Source organism: Scophthalmus maximus, chromosome 5, assembly GCF_022379125.1.
Source record: "Scophthalmus maximus strain ysfricsl-2021 chromosome 5, ASM2237912v1, whole genome shotgun sequence".
NCBI classification, from domain to species: domain Eukaryota; kingdom Metazoa; phylum Chordata; class Actinopteri; order Pleuronectiformes; family Scophthalmidae; genus Scophthalmus; species Scophthalmus maximus.
Window position 1 is genome coordinate 3,238,168 of NC_061519.1, and position 25,410 is coordinate 3,263,577.

A 25,410-nucleotide genomic window follows, 5' to 3' on the forward strand; every position below is an offset into this window, starting at 1 on the left:
ACGCAACGCAGCGAGTCTTTAAACTGCCACATTACGTTTGCAAAACATTAAATAATCCTAAGGCGCACCCATCCCGCCCCACTCACCCCCCGCGTGACGTCAAGTGCTAACACACTGATCACATTTATGGGTTTATCTGGCCAGCTGTGTGTGTTTGTGTGTCAAATCAGCAACGTGGCGTGAGTGCGTGTGTCCAGATCTCCTAATCTTCATCTCGGCTCAACCTGCCCGACAAAACACGATTTCAGTGATGCAACTATGCACTGCAACCGTTACTAGGAAACCGTAAGTCTTTTACCTTGAAAATATACGCATTTACCCTTTAATGTTGTCTTTAATGCACTTCTAATGGGCTTTTAAGAGGATAATTAATAGACATATTGGGGAATTTGCCTTCTGGCGGAGAGTTAAATGAGAAGATCGATACCACTCTAATATCTGCATGATAAATGGGAGGCTATTTCCAGCGCCCAGTTTGCTGAGGTTAGAATTAAGGAACAGAGGGGGAAACAAAATCTGGACAGAACATTTTAATCCATTTTGAAGGGGACAAAACCAATGAATGAATACAACAAAAGCATCTCAGAAATAGAGCATTCAGACATTATTCACTTCAAAGAAAGAAAAATATCATAAAATATTAGACTAACAAGCCCTTAAAATGGTCCCTTCTGGCAGTATTGTCTTTAAGGTCTCCATCTGGGCGAAGACAACGCACACGCAGCTGATGCGTGTCGTCGCTGACGAGCACCATGGCGACAGCAAAGACAAAAAAAAAAAAGCAGATGCAGAATGTTGCACTTTTCTAGGAGAAATGGACAAAAGATTATTCGTTTTTTCATTGAAGTAAATGGTGGTGTGCCCCCGTGTGCAGGTGTGCCGCCGCTGGCCAATCTCGAGCATCATTACAGCCAGAGACTTGTGGCTGAACTGGGTGAGCTGCGAGGATGAATGATCTCGGTGGAAGGTGACACTCGTCGGTGGAGCTCGAGTGTCCAACTAGCAGTTTTCACAGGGCCGCATCTGAATGAGACAGTGTCATGCAGGCAAGTTTTGTGGTCAGTAATAACTAAGAAGCTTGTTCAGAAGGAGAGTTGGCGAAGCTCTGCCTCGTCCAAGTGTCGGTTCGTCTCGATTGCTGACATGACATGATATTATATATATATAGCATCATATTCGTCACCTGACATCAGACGCTTTATCAAAGAGAAGTATCTTCCATCACATTAGAGTTATAGTATGTATAGTAGAGCTGCAACAGTTAATCGATTAGTAATTGATCACTAAATGAATCAGCGACTATTTTGATAATAGATTAATCGGTTCAAGTAGTTTTCATGAAAGAATCTGTAAAAATTCAGATTTCAGCTTCTTAAATATTTATATTTTCTAGTTTCTTTGCTCCTCTTTGAGTGTAAACTAAATTATGTTTGGTGTGTGGACAAGAGAAAACATCATCTTGGGGTTTGGGAAACACAACCGACATTTTTCACCATTTTATGACATTTTTATGGACCAAACAACGAATCGATTTAATAGAGACAATTATCGACAGATCGATAATGAAAATTATCGTTAGTTGCAGCCCTAATGTATAGTGTAGCCACCTGCCCAGAGCCGTTGAGAGCGAGGGAGTAGCGACAACGGAATTTCAAAATGCTTGTGCATCACATTACTCATGTAGAGTTCAGATAATTCCCGGGATAGTTTGGCGCAATTATTAACTATTATTCAGAATGACATAGCTGCAATTTTGGCTAATTAGTAGTCAATAAATGAATCGATATACCATATAGAAGACAGACATGCCTATGTAGTTGGTGAATACGTTTTTAAAAATGAAATTTGGTTATATTTTATTCTATATTTCACACGTTGATTTGATTCAGATGTGCTGATAATATACAATCTGATTATTTAAACGTCTCAACATAGACGGTCCATTGACTCCATTCTGCTACTCTAATGCGATGCTGCTCACTTCCGTGAACTATTGAGAGGCTCCGTGATCCGCCATTCCTGGAAAAAAAAAAAAAGAAGAAGGTCCATAGGAGTGAACGGAGTTGTCGCTACTCTCTCTCTCAACGGCTCTGGACCTGCCCTTTCGAGGACGCGCCCCTCGTGACGCTGACCCTGCTAGCCTGATGGCTGGCTGGTTTTCAAAAAAAAGATGGCGCGTACCTTCCAGCGAACACTCGGAGGAAGAGGTGAGAACGTCCCGTTGTAGCTGAGCTCATACAACCGCCGGTCGAGTATCTTGGAATCACCGCCGTTCAATATTCCGGATACATCTAAACCACATCTCACGCCACCTCTTCCAGCGGTCGCGGTCACGTCCACGGTGCCCCGGACTACTCGTCGCCGGAGTCTGCGCGTTGTCTTCCGGGAACTGGAGGTAACGCCGGTTGCCGGTTCACACAGATGCTAATAGGAACAGGAGGTATCACTCCAGCTGATTTTCTGGCGACCAAACAAACCCCACGGCTTACAACGCCGTTTTCTGTGAGATAGACTTGTACATACGGACTGAGAGAGAGACTCAAGGGTTTTGGGGAATGTTATTTTGTGTGGATTCGAAGATGGACTTCTGTTGTATAATGTACTGTGGGGAAACATTGAACTATTCTTTCTGTTCATGTGTGTTATTACTGACTGTAGGCTCACAGTGATGGGGAGAGTGCTGAATCACTCTTCCTCGTAGAGATCGTGGTTATTTAATAACTCTAAAATGGCCAGACCAGACCTCTGACTGGCAGCCCGCCTCAGGAGCCATTGACCGCTACATCCAGAGCCGGCCCTAGCCTATATGTGGCCCGAGCATTGCCCCCCCCCCATCTTTTCTCTGCACCAGAGGGAGATGTCCTTTTCTGTGACATTGCCTTCATCTTTATATGCTACTGCCTTTTCCATTGAATGACTGACCATCTGTGGTTGTATTGTCCCTATTGTGACATTGCATGCATGAGCATTAACGTGACCTCTGACAGAGGGGAATTGATTAAACCAGTATTTGCTTGCCAGCCACGTTAACATAAGATTGCGTTTTTGTATGATTGTCACTTAGATAACATAACATGTGAATCAATAAAATAAAAATAATCAAGCTTTCTGGTGGCCACGAGGGCCCTAAATTAGTATGACACCCGAAGGATGTCATAAAAACTTCAACTGGCAATTGATAGGATTCATGATTTGATAATATATATTTTTAGGCATTTGTAATACATAATTGTGCATGTGGGGTAAAACCATTCAAATTTAAAAATCACAGCAATCCTCCCTAAGTTTAGAAGTTGAAAGTACTTAACTCTTCTGTTAGGTTAACAATTCATGCACGTTTTTTTTTTCTTTTGATTTGACAGTAGTGAATGTAGAGGTGCATACCGGCTGGTTGTCTCGAACCCTGGTCAAATTCAGCTCTACGCGAAATACCTAGCTCCTGTAAATCTTGCTAAACAGTGCCCACTGTGGCCATAAGGGGTAATTACAGATTACAGGTCCACAATTTATCGCTGAAATGTAGCTTCAGTCGCTAACAGTAGCCTTATGAGTTACTGATCAAATCTCACCAAGTAAACCTGCAGCAAAACTCCAGAGAAACTGAGTTCACTTAGTTGCAACTTTATTGCCTATAAGTTTTACTCTTCCGTGATTAAGTCATGTATAAAATACATTAAGAATCATCATGTACATCATCCAGTAAAAGATGTATTCAATGAATCGATTTTGAAGGTAAATGTATATAATGTATCATATGTATTATTTGGAAAAATGTACATATGAGACACTATGGCTGACACATGCTAATATGACCCGGTTAATATAGTGAAACAACTTTGTGTGAAAAAATAGGATCATATAACTTGTACATGTTAATTTGCTACTTTGTGTTAGGGATCTAATTAGCCTGTGTGTGTGTGTGTGTGTGTGTGTGTGTGTGTGTGTGTGTGTGTGTGTGTGTGTGTGTGTGTGTGTGTGTGTGTGTGTGTGTGTGTGTGTGTGTGTGTGTGTGTGTGTGTGTGTGTGTGTGTGTGTGTGTGTGTGTGTGTGTGTACTTGCGAAATGTCAAAGAATATGTGTGTTGCAGGTGTTTATTGGTGAGAGTTTTTCATGTACACGGAGACAAAACCCATGCGCCTGATCGTCTCTTTACTCAGGCTAATGATATTAGACTCATATTAAGTCCCTCATCTTGAAGGCATTAGAGTAAATGCTTGTACACTGACAGTAATGATTGCAGCCAATTCCCACGCTACAGAAGGGAGAGCCATCAACTGTGATTTCCTCCTCTCTGCTTGGGGACTGGTGAATGCTGCGTGTAAGGAAACAATGTAATTCCCATCTGGCATAAGCACCTTATGTCCAAATTCTGCCTATGTATGGTTTGCTAGACGTCCAATTCCTTTTGGTTTTTAACCAAATTTATTTTCCTTTCAATATATTGCAATACTGTGTAGTTGTAGTTGTTTTTCTATTTTTCCTGACTTCAAATACCCCTAAGCCCCCTTCAGCTTAATGGGTCAGTCTTCCGCCATGTGCACAAACTAAGAACAAATACGGACTCAAATTAATTTATCCTCGAGGAGTTATTGAGCGAAGTCTGCTGTGCTGAAAGCTGTATGTGAAATCAGCAGGTAATTTGTGTGCTTTAGTTGAGCGGGCTGAGAATGTACGGAGTGCACCACTGTGCCTCAGATTGGAAAACAAACACACACACACCCGTCATACACGCGCTGATGCACATGTTTTTTTGTACCTGAAGGAATTAATAATCGCTGCCAACGCTGTCCAATTATCAGACGGAGAACACAGCCATAAAGCAAACTGTGTGTGTGTGTGTGTGTGTGTGTGTGTGTGTCTGGCGGGGGGGGGGGGGGGGGGGGGGGGCCAGTGTGTGGGCTGGTGGCCACATTAAAACAATCGGACCAAGAAACTAATTCCATTTGGTGCGTTTCTACAGGAAGGAGTAACCTGGCCCCGGCTACTGCAACACTGTGTCTTATTAGGTAAATAAGCTTTGAATTGGAGATGGAATACATTTTATCCTAAAACACAGAAACTGATGAAGGGAGTGAAAATGAATCCCCTCACTGGGATCACACACAGATAATGGAATCTTTGCGGTAACATAATTAAACTATTGTCCCATCATTAGCTGCCTGTCCAACAATGTTAACAAAAGTAACATTTCCATTAAATGTGCTGTATGTTCTCTCTGCGTTCACCTCATAGGAGATATTAATAACAATAATAAGGTTCAATGATGTAACTGACACTAGTACTTGATAAAAAAAAAAACGGCTTGAGCAACAGTTTGAGCCACATGACAACTGACCAAACGCCATCTGCAAATGTGATGACCATGTCATTATGGCTGAAAGCTCTGGATAACAACACGTCTAATATGAAAAAAGTTTGTGAGTATAATTATGCAGAATTTCGATGGCTCTTTTTGTAAAGCAAATTTGTTTTGTTTTGGTGATTGTTGCCTAAACACTGTTGGTGAGTGATGCATGCTTTTTTCCACCATGGATTTCTCCGCCCTGAACCCTAAGCCATTATTTTTCTATTTTGATCCGATGCGTCACCTCGTGTAATAATGCTTGTCAAACCTCAACCCTGTAATGTACAGTCAGGTTATACCCATCTTTTTTTTTAAGGACAACCTAGGATATCAGAATATGTATGCCCCAGTGATATCACATGAATGTATAACTAGTTATATGACCATAAAGACCAAACGGAAATTGAATCTCACAGACATTCATCATAATGACACACCAAACAAGATTTTTCGCTCTTGAGAGCTGTTCTTTGAAGCCATGGTTATAAGATAAAACAATCCAAAACATTCTTACTAATGCAAATCAAAAATTTATTTCTCTCTCTCTTTTTCTAAAAATAAGTCCTTTGATTTTTCAACTCAAAAAGCCACTTGTGAAATTTTGCAAAGCAGTTCCTGTCTGCAGTGACACAGAGGAGTGTCAGTGGTAGTAGTATGAGTAGACAGGAGGAGTGAGAGGTCCTGTTTTCAGTGTAAAATCATATTTTTTTCCGACCAGTCGACAACACAGCATCTGATTGGTACAAGTCTGTAACAAAGCCTCTGATTGGTCAAAGATCCAAAATGGACAGCAAGAAGTCCGCTAACAACAACAGTAGCATTTTACGTCTTGGAAAATGGGATAACGATTATCATAAAAGTCATTCAATGTTGGATTTATCATCATGGACATGTACAAAGTCTCGGAAAAGACTCTGAAGTTCCAGGCCGCACTCCAAATCTTCCAAAAGTGCCACAATCGCACGGAAGCCCTGCCCGAAATGGTGCAAATGTGTTAGCTTCCCATGAAAACAAACCGTTAGTTGCTGGCATAAACTTTTTTTTTATGATTTAAACAGAGCAGCCACTGCTACTCCAAACTTAGCATATAGCTACATGGAATGCCCCGCTAGTTAACAAGCTAGCATACAGAATTCACCAGAACATCCAATGAAATAGCTCTTTCATCATTAAAGATATTTACCGTGCCTGTTCAGTGTTGTTTCTAGGTTGACTGGTAATATAATTAGCTACTATGGGGTTATGTGCCTTTTAAACGGGGGAGGTGTTAGATCATCTCTACAGGTTCGACAAGGCCCTTGGGGACCAAATCACAGCAAAGTGACAGTGTAAACTGACCGACAGGCAGCATGCAGTCTCCACACCCACACGACAAATCCTATTCCAACACACTGACCTTTTCACTCTGGTCGCCACTCTCTCTCCCTCCCCTCCCCCTAGGATTTTTTTTTAAATTTCTTCGACCCAGCTGTGACCTGTGAAAGCTCACTCCGAAGCCTCCCCGTTGGTCTGGGAATCACAGCACATAAAACAGTTTTGTGTCGTCACCAGCCACGGTTGTTTTAATCCCCTGCGGCCCCAAAAATCCAAACCCCAGTTCCAATCCCTTTTAACCACGTCTTTATTGTTCATCCCTCCATCCTGTGTCATAAGAAAATAATCCATCTCTACAGTATAGATGCCCAGTGCTCGTTAGATATTGTTGTCCACCCCCGTCGTACGTCAACATACATTTTACAGACTCTGGGCCCCTTGAACATCTGTTCCAGAGCTACTAAGCTGGTCACTAACCTCCCAGTCGATGAGCCTTGCAAAGAGAAAAGGGAGGAGAGGAAGACAAAGAGAGGGGAGAGACAAAGCCATGCGGGTAAATTATGTAACCCCGCACATATGATCATAGAGAGAAATGGGGCTTAGGTGAGAGAAAATCAGAAAATCGTCTTTCAAAAAAAGGAATAAAACAGGTGATTTAACCACATTATGAGAATGCAGTTTGACAATCACAAGATCCCGTTTCAAGGTTGCAAATGTAATTGTTCGATCCACAGACAGATGATACCAGGAGGCAGTATTGTGCTTAGTGTGTGCTGACTTGGGAAACACTTAGGGATGAATTTGAAAGTCAGGAATAACATAACATTTTCCTGACTGCAATAAAACTTTTACTCTTTGAGTTTAACTGTGAGTAGATGCAATTTTCATTTTAGTGTCGAATAGACACACTCTTCTGGTATGTGTTAGCTCCCCCCTACAGTTTTTGATAGTAATAATAACTTAAATGAGTATACAGCACTTTTAAAGATAAAGTTTACAAAGTGCTTCACAGAGCAATGGAACACTGAAAGACCATAATGAGTATTGGTAGTAGTAGTAGTATATTTTTTGCCAACATTATAATTGGATTTTTTTTTCAGGCCATTTTATTGCCCAGGAACCCTTAGACGCACCTGAGAGCACATCAGCAGATGTAATTTCATTCTTTTGATTTGGTTTTCAGCTTCTCCTTGAGGACGATTGAAGCAGGTTTCACGGCACATTTTACAGGCTGTTGAGTTAGATCCTCCCACACGGGATGACTTCTCTGGGCAGCCATGTGTCATAAAAAAGTATTAAAAACATTCACTTTCTGTGGACAGGTGGGTACCAGGCATCATCACAGAGGTGGACGACTCTGGCCGGCCAATCAGTTTTTTTAATAAAAGGGCCAGTGACAGTACATAAAAAAAAACTGAAAGTGTAAGAATGAGGTGGAAAATCGAGATGGAGTGAGGGAGATTGGAAAAGAGGCAGGGGGAATGTTAAAAAAAGAGCGTTTTAAAAGGGATTCAGAGAGTCCAAAGTCCAGTTTAACATTTTAGCGAGCCTGACTCTTTTTGTTGACTCTTTAATGTGGTCACACGACGTGAAAATGCCGCCTTCGTATTGCCTGCCAACAGCTCAGTCATTAGGGAGGAAGAGGGATGGAGAGAGGGAAAGAAAATAAAGAGAGTGGACTGCAGAGAATGGAAGACGGGGGCGTTGAAGTGGTATACGGCCCTAGAATAAAGCAGTCAGAGCTGACTGGCTCCATTGTGTTTTTTTCCTTCATCGCTCAAGTGTTTTCAGTCTCCCGTTTGCGTCTTCGCAAAGCGCAGCAATCTCAGAGGCTGCCTGAGACGCTTATACCTTTCATCCATATTTCTTTTCTGTATTTTTCCTCCTCCTCTTCGTCTCTCAATTTCTCATAATTTCTACCCAACAATTTGCTTCTCTTTGACAGAAACTTCCGTCCTGATGACCTATCTGTTATCTCTGTCACACCCTGGAGAGCAGTAATGGCCCTGCATTGTCTGTCCTCTCTCTCGCTCTCTCTCTAGAGTGATGCCCAAAGACGAGCAATTTTTATCGGGCCATGATGCAATGATGATGACGTCCATCCTTTACATATCCACTTATCCCATCTGCACTACACCACACTCCACCGTTGCCAACTGGATAAACCAAAATTAGGTCATGGATGCAAGCCAACCAACCAATTATTTCCATTATCAATTAATCTGCAAATGATAAGTTAATCAATGAATCATCCGCGCAATGAAATATCAAATGTGACAACAATGACAAATGACCAGACCCTGAGGTGGGGATCTTCGGTAAAAACTGTCAACAGTGAAAACACTTGCCTGCTTTGTAAGAAAACAATGCTGATGTATGAAATTCAAATACAGTATGAAATTCAACCACTACAGTAAAGAGCACAAGGTAAGGATCCCCTCCAGTTGGAAAGTGATTTCCCAACGGCAGAAAACTTGTCGGTCCAATCAAAACTGATTGTCTGATAATGGGCGGGGTTTGCACCGTGACGCGGAGAGAAGCGACTTTTGCAAACAACCAAGATGGCTGCCGCCGATGAATGAGCATTTGACCTAAAGTACCCGATATTTTATCAAAATCTTCAACACCGGTTCAGACATTGTGGAATCAACATCACAGGCGTCTCTTCTCTGCTCTGGTCTGTTGACATGTTTGCATTGCTCAACAGACGTCACATGATTCGTTGCTCGCACTGGTTGAAGGTCTGTCCAATTGAGGCCGGAGGCATTTTGGTCTGCGTCCGTTGGTAACGCCTCTTGGAAATCGAAAAACAAACTGAGAGGTCCCAGACTAACATGCATATGAGCATTAGTCTGGCGACTCCAGGCTACTTATGGACTACTTTCCCCATCCACCCTGTTCTTCAATACCCCGTCTGCTCCATTTTGTGCCCTTACTGCCTTTGTTAGTCTGGGAAAGGGATTTGTCAACAAAAATCAATTCAAGTCTCAAAATCCATGTGTTTCCCTCTTAAGAAGAGGCACTGAGTGAAAAATAGAGATCAAAGCTTAGGGGGCGAGGAGGTACAAGTGTGGAGGGATTGATGGAGATACGGAGAGTTATTGAAGGAAAAGACATTAATGGAGTGGTTAAAAATAAGAATGAGGGCTGGTCCTCGGTGTGGAGCTCTCTCTCTCTCTCCTGCTGCACTCAGAGAGTTTTCAGAGCATGTCCAAATTCTGATAATAGCTCTTTGTCAAAGAGGGAGGGCACACATACTCGTGTATTCACAGAGGTATATGCACACACACAAACCTTACACCACTGTGTGGTTTCAAATCTTCCTACTTTCATTTAAAATGACTCATTTGTAAAGCGTACTGCCACTGATGATTTGAGAAGAACTGAAAGCGAGAAAGAGCGAGAAGGATGTGATGTGACGAAACATTTAAGGTCACGGAAGTGCACCAGGCAAAGGCTTAAAAGGCTTATGTGGCATTCACTTCAGAAATAGCGGATGAGAGACAAGTCTTCATTCTACGGTCTGAGAAAAACAGACCGCAGAATGAAGACTTAGGGCAAAGCAATCTTTTTTTAATGGGACCGTGGTGAAATAATTAATGGGGAAAACTCCAGATATCACTATATTCAAATTCAAATACCTGCAAAAGCATTTACTCTTTCCTGTTTGCATGAATATGCATTCTCCTCCAATGAACCCACTGAATATTAGATAGCCACTGTCTTGAGTGCACTCAAAGAAAACCTACAAGTCCATTAGGGCTGCAACGGAACTTAACAGTAATTTAATTATCGATAAATTCAACGGCCAGTTGTTGTTTGTCTGCAATGCGTCAAAAAATAAATAAAAATTGCGGCGACCACAGTCTCCTAGAGACCAAAATGACCAAATATCTTGTTTGTCTGACAGTCTAAAAGTCGGAGTCATGAAGTTTGAATTCATTTCAATGTACAGGTAAAGATCTTCACACGTGCAAGCAAACTGCAAAGTGCATTTGTGGCCTGGGTCCATCTGTGCTTGCACGAGTGAATATTGTTATAGTATTAATATCTATCAATATATTATCATGGCCTATTACTAACACTACAACACTGCCCAAATGAGAAATCCAATCTGGGTCTTTGGTTTATAAGGGGTTTTAATAGATTGAAAATAAGGACCAAAATACTGCCCCTAGTGGGCATTCTGAAAACTGGCCTGATTAAGGTTGATTAAATGTCCTCACCACCTCCACCCACCAGCCAGAAATTTAGCTTTAACAAATTCACCTTACGTGGTTGGGTAATACTGTGGGAAAGTCAATTTACACCATCTACTGGCAGCACATCCAATACTAAATCTTAAGAAGCTTTTAAATATTACATAAATGACTAATGGAATGATGAATGCAGCACTATATATGTAAACACACGTACAATTATTTTGATAGAGCTTAAACAAACACTTCCTTCTGGCTCCGTGGAACAGCAGCAGCAGACATCTTTCAGGAACTTACACCTCCACCTGGGAGGAGGCTCACATGTCCATCGGAGAGCAATGCTATTTCTATCTGGGCCACGCAGACGATAAGTACAGTCTTTCATCCTGGAGAAACGATCTTGATTATGTGAATGCGAACTTCAAGCTGTGTGAGCAACACCAAGTAGACATATTGGTTCGCCGCTACACAATCTGGGACAGTTTCAGGGCCCTAAGGTTAGGCAGGTAAATGTATTCCTATAGACTTCGAAGGAGAAAAGGGTAATTTATGATAATAGCTTTCTTGGCACTGGAAGACAATTTCATTACATTTATTAAGCAGTTCAATCTTGAACCTAATCTGCTCCGCTGATCCCTTCTCACTGCACATATGAGAGACATTAGTGCATATGAATGCTAAATTATACTGGACATTTACATGTAATGGTAGCGAATGAAATTCTTCTTTTTGCCGAGTCAAAGTTAAAAGTGAAATGCATTCAAGCACATTTTCCCCTTTAGGAGCTGGACACTAAATAGTCAGCACAACCCTTCACAGGCACCTCCCTGTGTTTATACGAGCGATATAATGCATGCGGATGGATAACGCGCCGAGTATTGGAGCAAGGTGAGCAGTGTGGGCCGCAAATCAAAGCCTCATATTTTTGTTGATTTCAGTTTGATCGCTGTAAACACATTCAGCGTAGGCTGAAACTCAAGCGCGTGGTTAGGTGCCGGAGAACAGTCGGAGCCGTCGCTTTGAGAAAAAAGGCTCGTGTTCGCTATAGACATACGGCTCAGGTCAGCGACGCATCTGTCGGTGCGTTCGCGGCAGAGGAGCGGGCTCTAAGCTCGCTTTGCGCGACTGTAGCGCGCCATGTGCTTGTGTGTGGGAAAGACCAGGTTCAAGGGGACGGCTGCGAGTGTCGGCACAGTTGGTGCATCAACGGGAATCGAGCTGTAGCTATTGCGGATTTCGCCATATGTGCACAGGTGGAAAGTGTTCGTTGGTTAGGTTGGATTTAGCAAATGTAGAGGAATGAGAGAAGCACATGAAGGAGAAAGAAAGGAGAGTGCAGGCGATACAAATTTAAACAGAACAAGGGGAAACAAGACTGATGGGTAAATAAAATCACTTTTCCTCTTCCTCTCTCCGCCTTAATTTCATCATGGAGTCTGCTCAGTGCAGCACTGCGACCTTAAGCGAGAGTGTAATTCCAGCCCAGGGCCTGCGCATAATAATATATGAAAATCCATGGTGCCTGCTGCACACTGAGTGAACTGAAGACAGGAGACTCAGCTGCTGACAGGCCGAATCGTGGCCCTCCACCCGGACGGCCTATTTTATATATAATATATATATATACATATATATACATATATATATATATATATATATATATATGTATATATATATGTATATAGCAGCAGCCTCACTCCCACAGGGTGAGACACAGCCACACGTTAGCTCAGTTCCTGAAATAATAATCTTACACATTGTGTGGACGCTATGATATATCCATACATCCTGATGGCCTTCAGCCATCGCAGGCCCCAAAAATAATGACCAAACTTCAGTCCATGCTCGCAGCCATACAAAACTAGAGCTATCAGGGTAATCCTGCGGATGAACCGAGGACTATCGACGGCTCAGTCGCACATATTTACAGATATTCCGACAGTTTGTGGATGTTGCCGTCCTTCAATAATATTTTTACCAGTCCAGTAAAATGCTGTGTATCACACCTACGCTGACTTAATGGTGTTTGCAGTCACCAGTGATGGGAGCTACAAAGCTGAAAGCTTCTGACTCTTAAAGGGATAGTTCAGTGATTTTGGAGTGGGGTTTTATGAGTTACTTATGCATAGTTAATATGATACCTTATGGTGATGGTGATCAGCGATGTCATTTAACAGAGTTTGGAGGAGAAGTGGAAGTAGCCTAAAAATATATATATATCCGTTCAATTGTTTAATAAAGGATGTGCAAACTTAAACGGCTGTCTGGAGGAAAACTGAAGCAGTGAAAAAAATACGTCCTTTAGTGTACAATTGAACGGATATTTTTTTTCAGGTAGGCATTTAAAGATGCGGCGAAAAAGACTTTTTTCCGTGGTCCCTTCTGCAACAGTGGGACTCAGACTTACGCTACTTCCACTTCTCCTCCAAACTCCGTAAAATGACATCGCTGATCACCATCTCCATAAGGTAACATATTAACTATGCATAAGTAACTCATAAAACCCCACTTCAAAATCACTGAACTATCCCTTTAACACCCGTAGCTCTGATTTTAATGGTGTGTTCGCACCGAACGCGACGCAAATTATTAGTGGCGAGATGCGAATAACGAGTAGACGTACTAGAATTTGCGTCAGCCGCTCCACTCACTCAAGTCGCTAGACTTCCCTTTTGCACAATCGATGTGTGGCTTTCCTATTCGTCATTCCTGTCTGCCTTTTATACATTCAACTGTGTGTGTGTGTGTGTGTGTGTGTGTGTGTGTGTGTGTGTGTGTGTGTGTGTGTGTGTGTGTGTGTGTGTGTGTGTGTGTGTGTGTGTGTGTGTGTGTGTGTGTGTGTGTGTGTGTGTGTGTGTGTGTGTGTGTGTGTGTGTGTTCAGAGGAAGTTTGTCAGAGATAGTGGAAGGACGAAGGGCCAAATATTTGCATTCTTCGCTGGAATGGCGTGAATAAGGACATGTTCCCGCAACCAAACAAAAACAATTCCACGCCACGTCCCGTGTGAACACATCGTAAAGGTCTACCAGCTTCAAATAACAGGAGTGGAATCCTGCACAAACATACCAAACATAACTGCATACCACAGTTAGAAGAATTTTGATGATTTCACATGATACATTTTTGTATTCTTTTTTTGGGGGGGGGGGGTTGTTTGTTTGAACTGGATGGGACTTGGCTGGAAATTGGCAATGCCATGAAATTCAGTGCCCAATCAGAGTCAAGCAATCGGCGAATCATATGTTTTGTTTTCTGTACGCGAAAACTACTTCCCCACTCTGACTCGGAGCCCAGAATGAATTACCACATGTGGCTGCAGGGGTCGACGTTGCTCAGCAGAAAATATGTAGAGCTGCTTCGAGGTAAGACAGAAACACTGACTATATGAAACTAAGCTTTAGTAAGAGGTCAGACGTCTTACAATTCTCCATTTCAGCTTGACAGCGGTTTCTGTTTTCACATAAAAGCCAATTTGTCTATTCCCAGACCAAAATAGTATTCCAATATTCACAACGGAGATATAATTGTCATTGCGAAACTGACCCCTAAACAAATCTAGTGTCCACAGATCCCCTCAGGGGTCACGAGTGCAGCTATTTCTGCTGCGGAGTCGAAGGAGAATCCTAATATAGTTCAATCCTTAGCTGCAATTGATCTGCTGACATACAACACCCGTCTTCCCTGTCGTCTCATTTAGCCTCTCCTTTTTCTTTTCGTCCCTACTCTTTCCATCTGCCTTCCCCGCAAACCTTCTCCGATGTCAGTTTGTTGTTTTTTTTTTTACCAGCCCTTGATCTTCACTAAATGCCGTGGGCCTGCCTTCGCTCCCCTGGTGCCGTTGCTCTGGATCTTTCTGTCCTGCTTTTGGCCACCGCAAACTGGCAGCGGGGCTGCTAGAACCAGGCCCTCCGGCCCTTTTCCATTCTTACTAAAGTACCCAAAAGTGGGTTCACAAGCATCGTGCAGTGCTGGGAGTCCCGAGTGCAGTCGCTGTGTCCTGGTTCAATCTGCCTGGCCGCTTAGACAAGAAAGGGGAGGATTAAGTCTCCAACACATGACATGCTCGCACTCCAGCTTCATTCCCATTATCTACAGCGCTAAAGTTTATGGACGTACAAACATGAATGCATGAGGAGAGAAATCTTATTCTTTGAATGTGAGCAGCTTGGACAGTTTGAAAAGCTTACGGCTTTGATTTAGTTGTAGCCCAAGTGTACACGATTTTGCAAGGGCGAGTTAAACAGGACACTGAATGAAACATTTCCTCTTTCAACTTGCCGACAGTATCACGTTGCCTGGGAAGAGAATTGTCCCACATGCATTTTAAGTGCTTAAAGGGTTACAGTTCTGTTTTGGAGCCCCTCAAAGGACTCTAAAAAAAGGTACATCCCTTGCTGAGACACGCCTCCAGATTGGAAGGGCTTTCGAGGCTTTCGGAAGTGTAATGTCCCAGAGAAGCATGCGGCACTCTGCACCCAGTCACAAAAAGACACAAAATTGAGACACAACACTCCCTAAGATGAGGTGGTAATTATTCTCCCAGCATCAACTTGCATCCTCCGTTGCTGGAGGCCATTATTTGCTTATCCAGGTCAAGGATTCTTATATTATGAGAAATTAGTAGTTTGAAAAAAGTTAGCTGTGGCACCGCCTAGGATTTGGTTTCAAATTTTGACATCACTTATATTTGATTAGACCAAAGATTAAGGAAAAAATATGAACCTCTGAGGAGCAGTAACTTGTTGTATCAGCTCTGTGATCTACTCGTGCTAATGGTGTTACTGACCTCACCAAATTACTGTTGGCTTACCATTAAATTTAAAATATAAAAAAGAATAATATGGAAAAAAACATTGACACTTAATTAAAAATGACAAATTATCTCAAAAACCAATCGAGCACCCGACAGGGGACACTTATGGTGGCGCACCGCTAATTCCATTCCCGGTTTCCCGGCAGCGCTGGGAATTCAATGTGAAATATTGTGGAATATGTGCAAATACCGTGTTCAACACGACGTAGCAAACATGGCGACTCACGCGGAGGTCAGGTCCACCTCATGTAACTATATTTAACTCATTCAGAGTTGACGAGAAAAACATTGGATCTTTGTTGCTGGTGATTATACATATATGAACACATTGTTGTGGACAATACATTCATTTTTTGTGAATAAGTTCTTCTAAAAATTACACACTGTAGCTTTAAAGTAAAAAAAAGAGTTAGGATTCATGAGGAAATGTTGGCATTTGAGATAGTGATATTGCACATTTCTCTCAATTTTTACAACTAAATCAGAAAAAAACTTATAAAGCAATGGCCTGCCTGTGGGATTACAATGTATTAACACTTTATAATTAAATATGCTTGTTCACTTCACAGCACAGAGTGAAGTGGGAAGCGGCTCTCAGTGTATTTCCCAAACTGTCAAACTATTCTTCTGTGTTTAATATACAGAACAGTTTGGTCCCCATCGAAGTTATGTTACAACTAATGATGTTTGTTTTCAAAGAATATTACTGAAGACATTGCTTCAGTAAAAAAAAAAAATGTTTTATTGGCACAACCGGATTGAATAAATCAAAAATCTGGAACTAGGAGAACTAACTTAGAAAGTACTTTACACAGTAATTAAATTAGTAATAGATTTAGGAAAGACAACAAAGTGTCTTCTTCAAGGTGGCTCCTCCTCTGACGTAGGTCTGATATCACATTACATAAACCAAATAATAACTCATAGACTGTCATTCTTTCCTTCACTTTGTTCCCAGAAATGTATGTAAGTGGATTTTGTTGTGTTTAACAGTGACTTTGCCAAAGCTTTTGATTTAATGAACTGAACTTTAAAAAAAATGTTATGATGAACAAGCAACGAGGAAGATCCAGGTGATAAACAAAAGGGTGAAAAATATGCAAAAAATGAGAAACAAAGCATTATAGAGGATAAATAAATTGACGCTATGGTATATGAAAACAAAGGAGAAGGCGCTGATCGTGTGGAGCTGATTTGTGGTGGGGTGTTGACGGCAGATGGGAGAGGCAGGGGCCTCAGTCTTTTTCAGCTGCTTGCTGTCACACACTGGTGACAAGGTTGTGACCCTCCAGGTTCTCACTTTTTCTCTATCGCTTCGTTCTCCGACACCTTGTTCCTCCGTATCTTGCTCTCTTCTTTTTTTTTTCTTTTTTTTTATAATAATAAAAAGCACTTTTCATTGCTAAAAGCAATCTCAAAATTCCCACCCATCACATTGCTTAATCACCCTGTGTATTGAAAAAGATGCCACGGGGCGGCTGTCAATCCCACATATCCCACCGCACATCCAACACGCGGACGGTCGCACGTCCTTTTTTGAAAATGTGACTCATATGACAAAGGTATTGAATGAGGCTATAAAAATAACTACATTGTTGGCCGCATTTCTGTTTGCAGACCGCATGTGTGTAGGTGAACCGTGGGCGAGTGTTTGCCATATGGCTCTACATCGACACATTTACTATTCGTCGTGACGTGCCCTTTTGTGGCTCTGTGCATGAAATCCTGTTGTCTTCAGATAATCCAAAATTTGTCCTGGGAAGATTTGCAAATCTCTTTGGTGCGGCACACTGAGCGATTGGCGCTGCAGATTGGGGCTCTGACGTGTGTCCCTCCAGCAGAAGTGGTGTGTGTGGTTAGAAAAATAGAGAGAGTGGGGTGGGGGGGGGGCTCTTGCCCTAAAAGTCATCACATTAAAATAAGGCAAAGGACATTGCTCTCTAATATACTTACATAAAGGGGATTTACTCTCCACTTCGCGTTCTCACAACCGTAATCTAACTTACTCAGCCTCGCTTGTTCCGTGTGACTTCTGTCTGTCCTGGGAAGATTTGATCTTACATAGTCGATGACTGTTCAAATGGGGGCTTTGCCGTGTCCAACCCAGTCTGTTATTGAAGGAAAAATGTCAGACAGCGGCGGAAATGGAGGAACGTTACGTCTGTGTCTACAACATATGGAAAAAGGCTCCTTAAATCTCCAAATAAGGCCAAAGGCACGCTGTGAAGGATGGTGTGGGGAGGTGAGAAAAGCTTGGGAAACAACCAGCATCCCGCGCTTCAGCGAGGGGGTCATGAGGGGTGACGGGAAAATGCCATATCACCTCGCCATATCCGAGCTTTCACAATGCTTTCCCACTTCGTACACTGGAACAAAAAAGGTTGTCCATAAATACCAGCACACTTTGACGTTTCTCAGGAAGGGCAAAAAGCCAACTCAGCGAGAACCTCCCCTTCAAATGGGATCATGTCGCGCCGGCAGTGGCCCGCGAGCCGCGTGATGGATGTATGCAGTATACTGGCACGCAGGGCTCGCTCTGGGCTACGACGGAAAGATCATCCGTTCAGACAACTCTGATGCTCCTGCTCTACATTCCCCCTTCTTATCTCCAGCGAGCCTTTGCTGGGAAGTTCACACATCAGTCTGCTTGACACCAGGCAAAGAATCTCAACCCCCCCCCCCCCCCCCCCCCCCCCCCCGGTTTCTCAACCTTAAACGTGGAGCTGTGAGTCGCAACTGCTGGAAGTGTGATTCTTTACTACACCTAGGTGATAACAAATTCTGTCACAGCAATGATGAATACCAACTGTGTTTTCTTATGTTAGCGGTGAACTGCATAATTAACCTGTTCAACATAAAATCTCGAGCAAATCCTTAGAAAAATGTGTATCAAACACAATACACAAGACCTCCAGGAAATCATGATCTTCCATTATAAAGTTTAATTCAGCAAGTATTATATCATTATTTGTGTTTATTATGTATTTTAACTATTACATTTAATTGCCTTTTGACCGCACATTTGACAAAACAATAGACGGCAACATTTTACAACATTCCCTTTTATATTTTTGGAGTTCCATAGTTCTATTTGATCCATTCGAAACCGTTAATTATTCTTTTTTCACTGGGACAAATTGAACACCATGTTGGCATCTATCTATGGCTCAAAGTGGTTTTATTGTGATTTACAATATTGATTCATCCAATGTAGCCACTGGCAAGTTAGTCATTCTCAGTGAAGATGCCCAGTGGGGTTCCTCAAGGGTCTGTCCTTAGGACTCTGTTGTTTCCTCCATAGATGTAACCTTCAGCTTTAGTCTGAACCAGAACTCATCTGAGATCTAATTGGAAACTTGTGAAATGAATTTGAATTAATTTTGATGAAGATATATTCATTCAAATATTCATGACCAAATTAAATATGAATAAACACATTATTTATCAATGAACAGTTCAGGATCAAAAACGGTGTGAAGCTTGTGTAGATCCTTTGGACCGTGTCCATGTACAATTGTCCAGTACATCACAGTATCATAACCCTTAAAATATACAACAGCCTGTTTTCTTTTTTTTCTTTCATTCAAGGCTAAAATACAACATCAAAAATATTCAAGGCACAAATTATTTTACAAAAAACAATACTTCTGATGAAATCAAACAGCGGGGTAGCTGGATTTATAGCTTTAAGTTTGTGTCGAGTTATTTGTATATTTTTGCAAATTCCCATTTGTGCGTCACAACACGTGAAATAGGATATAGGTAGATCGCGTCAGCAGAATCATGGTTCTTAATAGAGCTGCAAAAGTTCATCGATTAATTGATTAGTAATTGATTACTAAATAAATCGCCAACTATTTTGATAATTGATTAATCGGTTATGTGTATCGGTTGTGAATTTCTGGTTTCTTTTATTCTTCTATGACAGTAAACTAAATATCTTTGGTGTGAGGACAAAACAAAACATCATCTTGAAGTTTGGGAAACACAATTGACATTTTCCACCATTTTATGACATTCTACGGACCAAACAAATAATCGATTAATCGAGAATAATCAACAGATTAATCTATTAATGTGAAGTTATACAGAACAGACACAGTTCAGTCGCAGCCCTGGTTCTTTACTTGAAATCAATAAGCTTTACTAACCCTAACCCGTTGAGCGAATATTCTCCTTGCAGCTCCCTTCCTTGATTTGTTTGTCTCTTTCGTCTTTCCTTTTGCTCCACCCCTCTCTTTTTCTTCATTTGATCCCTCCCCCCTGTCTCTGGTTCCCGTGTGAGCAACCACACGCATACGACTCACATCTCCACCACGGGGAGTCACAGCTTGCACAGCAACACGGCACTCTGATCACTCAGTGACAGCCCCGGTACGCCTCGCTCGCCCTGCGTTGAAGACCAAGTCTACTCGACTGTGAAGTATTCTGCTCAGGATCCATCGTGACGGGGGGGTTGTTTACAGCTGACAAACAACATGCTTATCCCAGGGCTGTGAGAAATACGGGGGAAAGGAGTTTGGGGGTCCAGGATTCTGACATTCTGACAAAAACTAAAACTGTGTTGAGTGTAGAGTAATCCTATTTAGGGCTGCAACTAACAATTATTTTCATTATCGATTATTTTCTTGACTAATCGATTAGTTGTTTGGTCCATAAAATGTCGTAAAATTGTGAAAAATGACGATCGTGTTTCCCAGAACAACCAAGATGATGTTTTGTTTTGTCCGGGCACCAAAGATATTTAGTTTGCTGTCACAGAGGAGCAAAGAAACCAGAAAGTATTCACATTTAAGAAAATGAAATCAGAGAATTTTTCCTTTTTTTTCATAAAAACTACTGGAACCGATTAATCGATTATCAAAATAGTCTGCGATTAATTTAGTAAACGATTAATCGATTAACTGTTGCAGCTCTAATCCTAATCATTTGATCATTGTCACACAGATACTAGGACCAATGATATCAGATTTTTAAAGATACATATCAGCAAGTGAATACAATAATTGACCTTGAAATGATAATTGCTTATGGGTGCTGAAATAGAATATAGTACATCTGAGAAAGTGATTTACTGACGCCTGGTCACAACAGCCCTTTTGACCAAAAAATGCATATTTCCTGTATTATCTATAGATATATCTATATAGATATATCTATATATTCAAGTCTGACTAAACTCAGATTTACAAGATCCGCGGCCAACTTGCAAATTTGCCTTGACAGTGCCGACCTTTGAGGGAGCGAGGCCCGGTGAGTCTCAAATTGAGGACGCTCCCCTATTAGCTACGTTGAACCATCCTATCACGTATAACTGCTCTGCCAGAGTACAAACGGCTCCACAGAAGAGAAATTACATGTATGTTCCTATCAAATTAACTGATCAACTCCCTTCATCTGCAGTCGCCAATCAATATTTGTGAACTCTTCAAAGACGCGATTCAGGAGTCGCAGGACGCCTAGATTTCTATAAGGCTAAATATCTACACGTGACATGTGCCTCTTATGTTTGCGTGCCATCAAGTGTGCAAAAGGGAGCTCTTTCATATTCACACTCATCACTCAGTCAGTAATTATTCAGGCTGGTCCGACGAGAGCATTTCACTCTCTTTTGCATGGGTGCCCCAAGTACAACAGACAGGAAAATCAAAAGGCAAAAAAAAAAAAAACCCACACAAATAATGCAGTTTAAAGATTAAACCAGAATCAAATGAAATGTGAAGCACAGCAATATACGATAGGACCTGCTAGAACTTCAATGATTATTCAATCACTTGATATACATCAACTCAATTGCTTATTTCCCCCACTACTTTGCCAAACGATAAATCAAGTTTAAAAATAAACAACATTGTTCAGTTCCCACTTCAATATTCTTGATTTCTTGAAGGGGAATGAACATATTTGGGTTTTGGACTTTTTGGGCAAACAAAACAAGGCGGCTGAAGGCTATTGGGACTCTAGAAACTGATTGATAGGATAATCAAAAATGAAAATGCTTTTTTTAGTTACACGAAACCTAAAATCAGCAAATGCAAGCATATGCCGTGCTGCAATACACATTCATATTTCACACTGTTCCCCTAACCAGCAGCGGGCGGTGGCAAAAAGAAATGTTGCAGAGGAAGAAGAAGCCTGTCAGCGGGAAAGCGTGGACATAATCAGTGCCGTTAAAAATTCTCTTAAAAAAAAGTACGGGGAGGGGGGCCCTTCACAGGATGAGAAAATGAATTAAACATGTTTTGTTGGACTAAAAGGATGCACCGGATGCGTATTGGTCAGAAATGCTGAATGCAAGAACGAATACCTTTTGTCTTTGTTTGCACCTTGAAGTACCATTTATTTGTCTGCTGGAGCATTTGGTCATTTAGGTGCCGCTACCCGAGCGGGTCCCCCGGACGTCAGCAGTTGACATCAGCGTGAGCATCCCGCTTGCGCCCAGTGCAGCACTCCACAGAATAACGCCGCTCTATCTGCTCCCAGCTCCGCGGGAGAGGGAAAAAAAGGTTGCTGCGTGATTGCACCAGCGGCCGGAGAGATGAGTCTGCAGTCATTACGGCTGCTTGTAAATGCCCCCAAGCCAGCCGGCGCCAGATCGATTTGTTTCTATTTCTGATTGGCCCTCTGTTATTGCCCAGAGCGGCCTGCGAGAGGCTGGCAGCGGGGGATGCTGAGCTTAATTAATGCTGTCACGGTACGAAACGGGTTCTAATTTTTTCACCCGGACCCTTTTAACCCACTCCGCTCTCTGTGACATTACAACTCCATCCTTACATTAGAAACATAAAAATATACAGGCACTACGCCCAGCACTCTCTTTCTATTCATGCCGCTGCGGTAGAGACACAGCTGCTGGTTATCATTCCATCAAATTCCCCACATTCTGCTCGGGGGTGAGCGGGGAATCTAAATCGAGAGACAGGCCCCATGGAGTAGTCGTCGAGAGTCAGGGGAGAGCCATGAGAACAGAAAATATTTTTTGTGTAATGCTTCCTTGACAGCTTTTCGGAGTAAAGGGACTAATTAATGTACTCCTGCACTTTTCAGGGAGCCCTTTTTAATTTGGGCCGCGCTAATAAACGTACCGAAAGAAGGACGGAGCGACAGGAAGAGATGTGACGAATGAGTGGGAGAGATGCGTAGAAAGGAGATGGAGGTCGAGAAATATCCTCTTGGTCCGAGAGAGAAATGAGAGGTGGCAGTGCAGCGACTTTTACAACCTGCTTAGCCCAAAACCGGTGCAACAAAATCTGTGCCGTCTTTTCTCAAACTTGCTGCAGATCTTGCACGGAGACGATTGGATGTCAGACTGATTTGCTCATTTACCTGCTGCGACTATCTCTTCATGCTTCGGGAGGACACATTGTGCATAGCAATGTAACGTGCAATGTCACAACTGATCTGAGAACTCTGGACACTGAAATCGAAGACAGGCACACTCGTGGCTATGGCGAGAACCCCTCATTACAAGCATCGTCATCTAGGTTTTCTCTGCGGCCAAACATGGCTTTAGCGTTCGGGAGCAGGTCAACGTTGGCGTGACTTTCCAAGAGACAGCTGCTGGTGACGGACGGAGTGAAGTTTCATGCTGAACTTGGTACTAGATTGGTAAGTTAACAGCTGTTGGTCCTATAACGTTGGCTATGTGGCAATAGGAAACCTTACACATGAGCAAAAACCTTTGAAGATTCCAGGATTATTCACAATGCTCACATGCGCCAACATCCCCATAAAATGCTGCTGCCCTATGCTTCACCCACGGACATGCCCCACAAAAATGACAGAAAAGATGGATGCAGTGACTTGAAGCTACGGCGTCGAGAGACAATAACCTGCCAGATAATAAATTACCAGATTGATGCAAACTGGAATCATAGCTTCTTTTTTTTGGGACTGTAAGCTATTCTGAGACGTGAGGAGCGATATCGCGTCCACTTTGTTATCATTCCAATGGACGTCTATTTTTTTTTAGTTTTGACTGGTCAAGCGCTAGCCTGGGACCCAGACGTGCGAATTCTGGGAGCTTATTTCATTTGCTCTGCCAGAACACGGGCCGGATCCCCTCCATTGGGATGTGATTTCCATCCGGCAGAGATCGTGCCTGTCCAGACAACCAAGATGGCTGCCGCTGATGAGCGAGCATTTGGCTGAAAGTACCAGAAATTTGTCTTCAAAATTTGTCCCACAAAAACGGCAACACTGGTTCACAGACATTGTGGAATCATCATCACAGGCATCTCAGCTCAACAGACGTCACATGATTCGTTGCTCTCACTGGTTTTACGTCTATCCAATTTGCTCACGGAGGCATTTCGCTTCGACGCCTCTTGGAAAAAATCGAAAAAACGAACCGAGAGGTTCCCAGACTAATACGCATTTCCGTATTAGTCTGGCTACGGCGGGGCGCTGCTCGCCTTGCTCGTCTCGTCAGAGCAGCTCTGGACGGCAGAAAGGGCCAAAGAGGAAGAGGCTGCTTTGAGATGTGATCTTAACAGAGGTATTGGCAAAGTGTGCAGCGAGTGTGCGTTCTCCGCCACGCCTTATCAGTTGAGAGCTGTTGGCCCTTTTACTGTATGCTTAAACACACACACACACACACTGCGCCGACTTCATTAGCACAACCACATGCCAAGCTCTGGGAGTAATTGGCTGCTCTCTCAGCCTCCCAATGGCTCGAGGAGAGGAAAGGAGAGAGCGGAGGACAGGAGGTGAACTCGCAGAATTGCTGTCAGTTACCGGGAAAAAAAAAAATCTCCAATCAGAAGTTACTTTTTTACTTTAATTCCATTTTCTTTCTCTTGTTTGAACCCACCGCTCATTTCTGGTGCTCTTCAGTCTTCTAATTAATTCGTTTTTATGCTTTATGATAACAAAACACATGCCGGTGTCTTTTGATAGGATCCACAGGAGACACTCCAACTGGACCTTCCCCCAACACGGGACTTGAACAATAATGTTGCTGAAGCTTCATGTCTCTTTGGGAGAGATGCATTCATCCCAACCACTGTTCCCCCGGGTGAATTCACGCACTGGCGATTCTCTGACAGGGATCCAACTCATAATCACCACCGACTGAGCTTTTTGACGTACGTCAGCTCGTGTTCCCCCCCCCCCCGCGCTATACGTCAGCTCAGATTGATCGGCGAAAGATATTCGATTTCTAGGGGGGGGGTCGCGCTGTGGGTTGCTTCCAGCCGTCCGCCTCCAGCTGAGCAGCTGCTCCCTCGGCCTCATCACCAGCATTATCAGACTGCATGTCTGACGGCCGGGACACGCCCCCTCCCCAGTGGGATCAGGGCAGATTATTATAGGGCGGAAGGCCACAGACCTCGTGTCAACCAATGCAGGCCACGCCCCCTCCCACCCCACTCCCCTACTTATGAAAACACGGCCACACAGAAAAGAAGGCTCACCACAAAACATCACTCTTTGAGTCTGTTCATCCTCACTGGTTGTGGGATCAATAATGTGCAATTATTTCATGTGACTTTCTTTCTTCTTCTTCTTCTTCTTCTTCTTTCTTCCTCTGCATTGCCTCCTGGGTAAGATCAAGCACGTCTGCTGTCGCCCGTCAGAGCGGCACTCCACGCAAGTTTCCGTTTGCTCGCGAATGAGGTCGAGCTAAATACAGTTGCATAATGTCGTCCGCGGTTCTGGAGGGGCAGGTTTGAGAAATAACCCCTGGTGACGTAATTGTGATGTCGTCGGGGTTACTTTTCGGGCTCCTGTTCGAGACATCG

The 25,410-nt window shown here is 42.8% G+C and overlaps 1 protein-coding gene across 2 annotated transcripts in view; it reads right to left on the bottom strand.

Annotated features, from left to right (window-relative positions):
• LOC118311133 (hippocalcin-like protein 1) overlaps positions 1 to 25,410 on the bottom strand; it is a 40,548-nt gene that overhangs the window by 10,766 nt on the left and 4,372 nt on the right. Inside the window, exon 1 of one of the 2 annotated variants that reach the window (XM_035634702.2) lies at positions 2,182 to 2,374. The exons of the other annotated variant lie outside the window; for it this stretch is intronic. The gene's annotated coding sequence lies outside the window, so the exon portion shown is untranslated. Of the gene's footprint in view, positions 1 to 2,181; positions 2,375 to 25,410 lie in introns of those variants that run through there. 2 annotated transcript variants of the gene reach the window in all.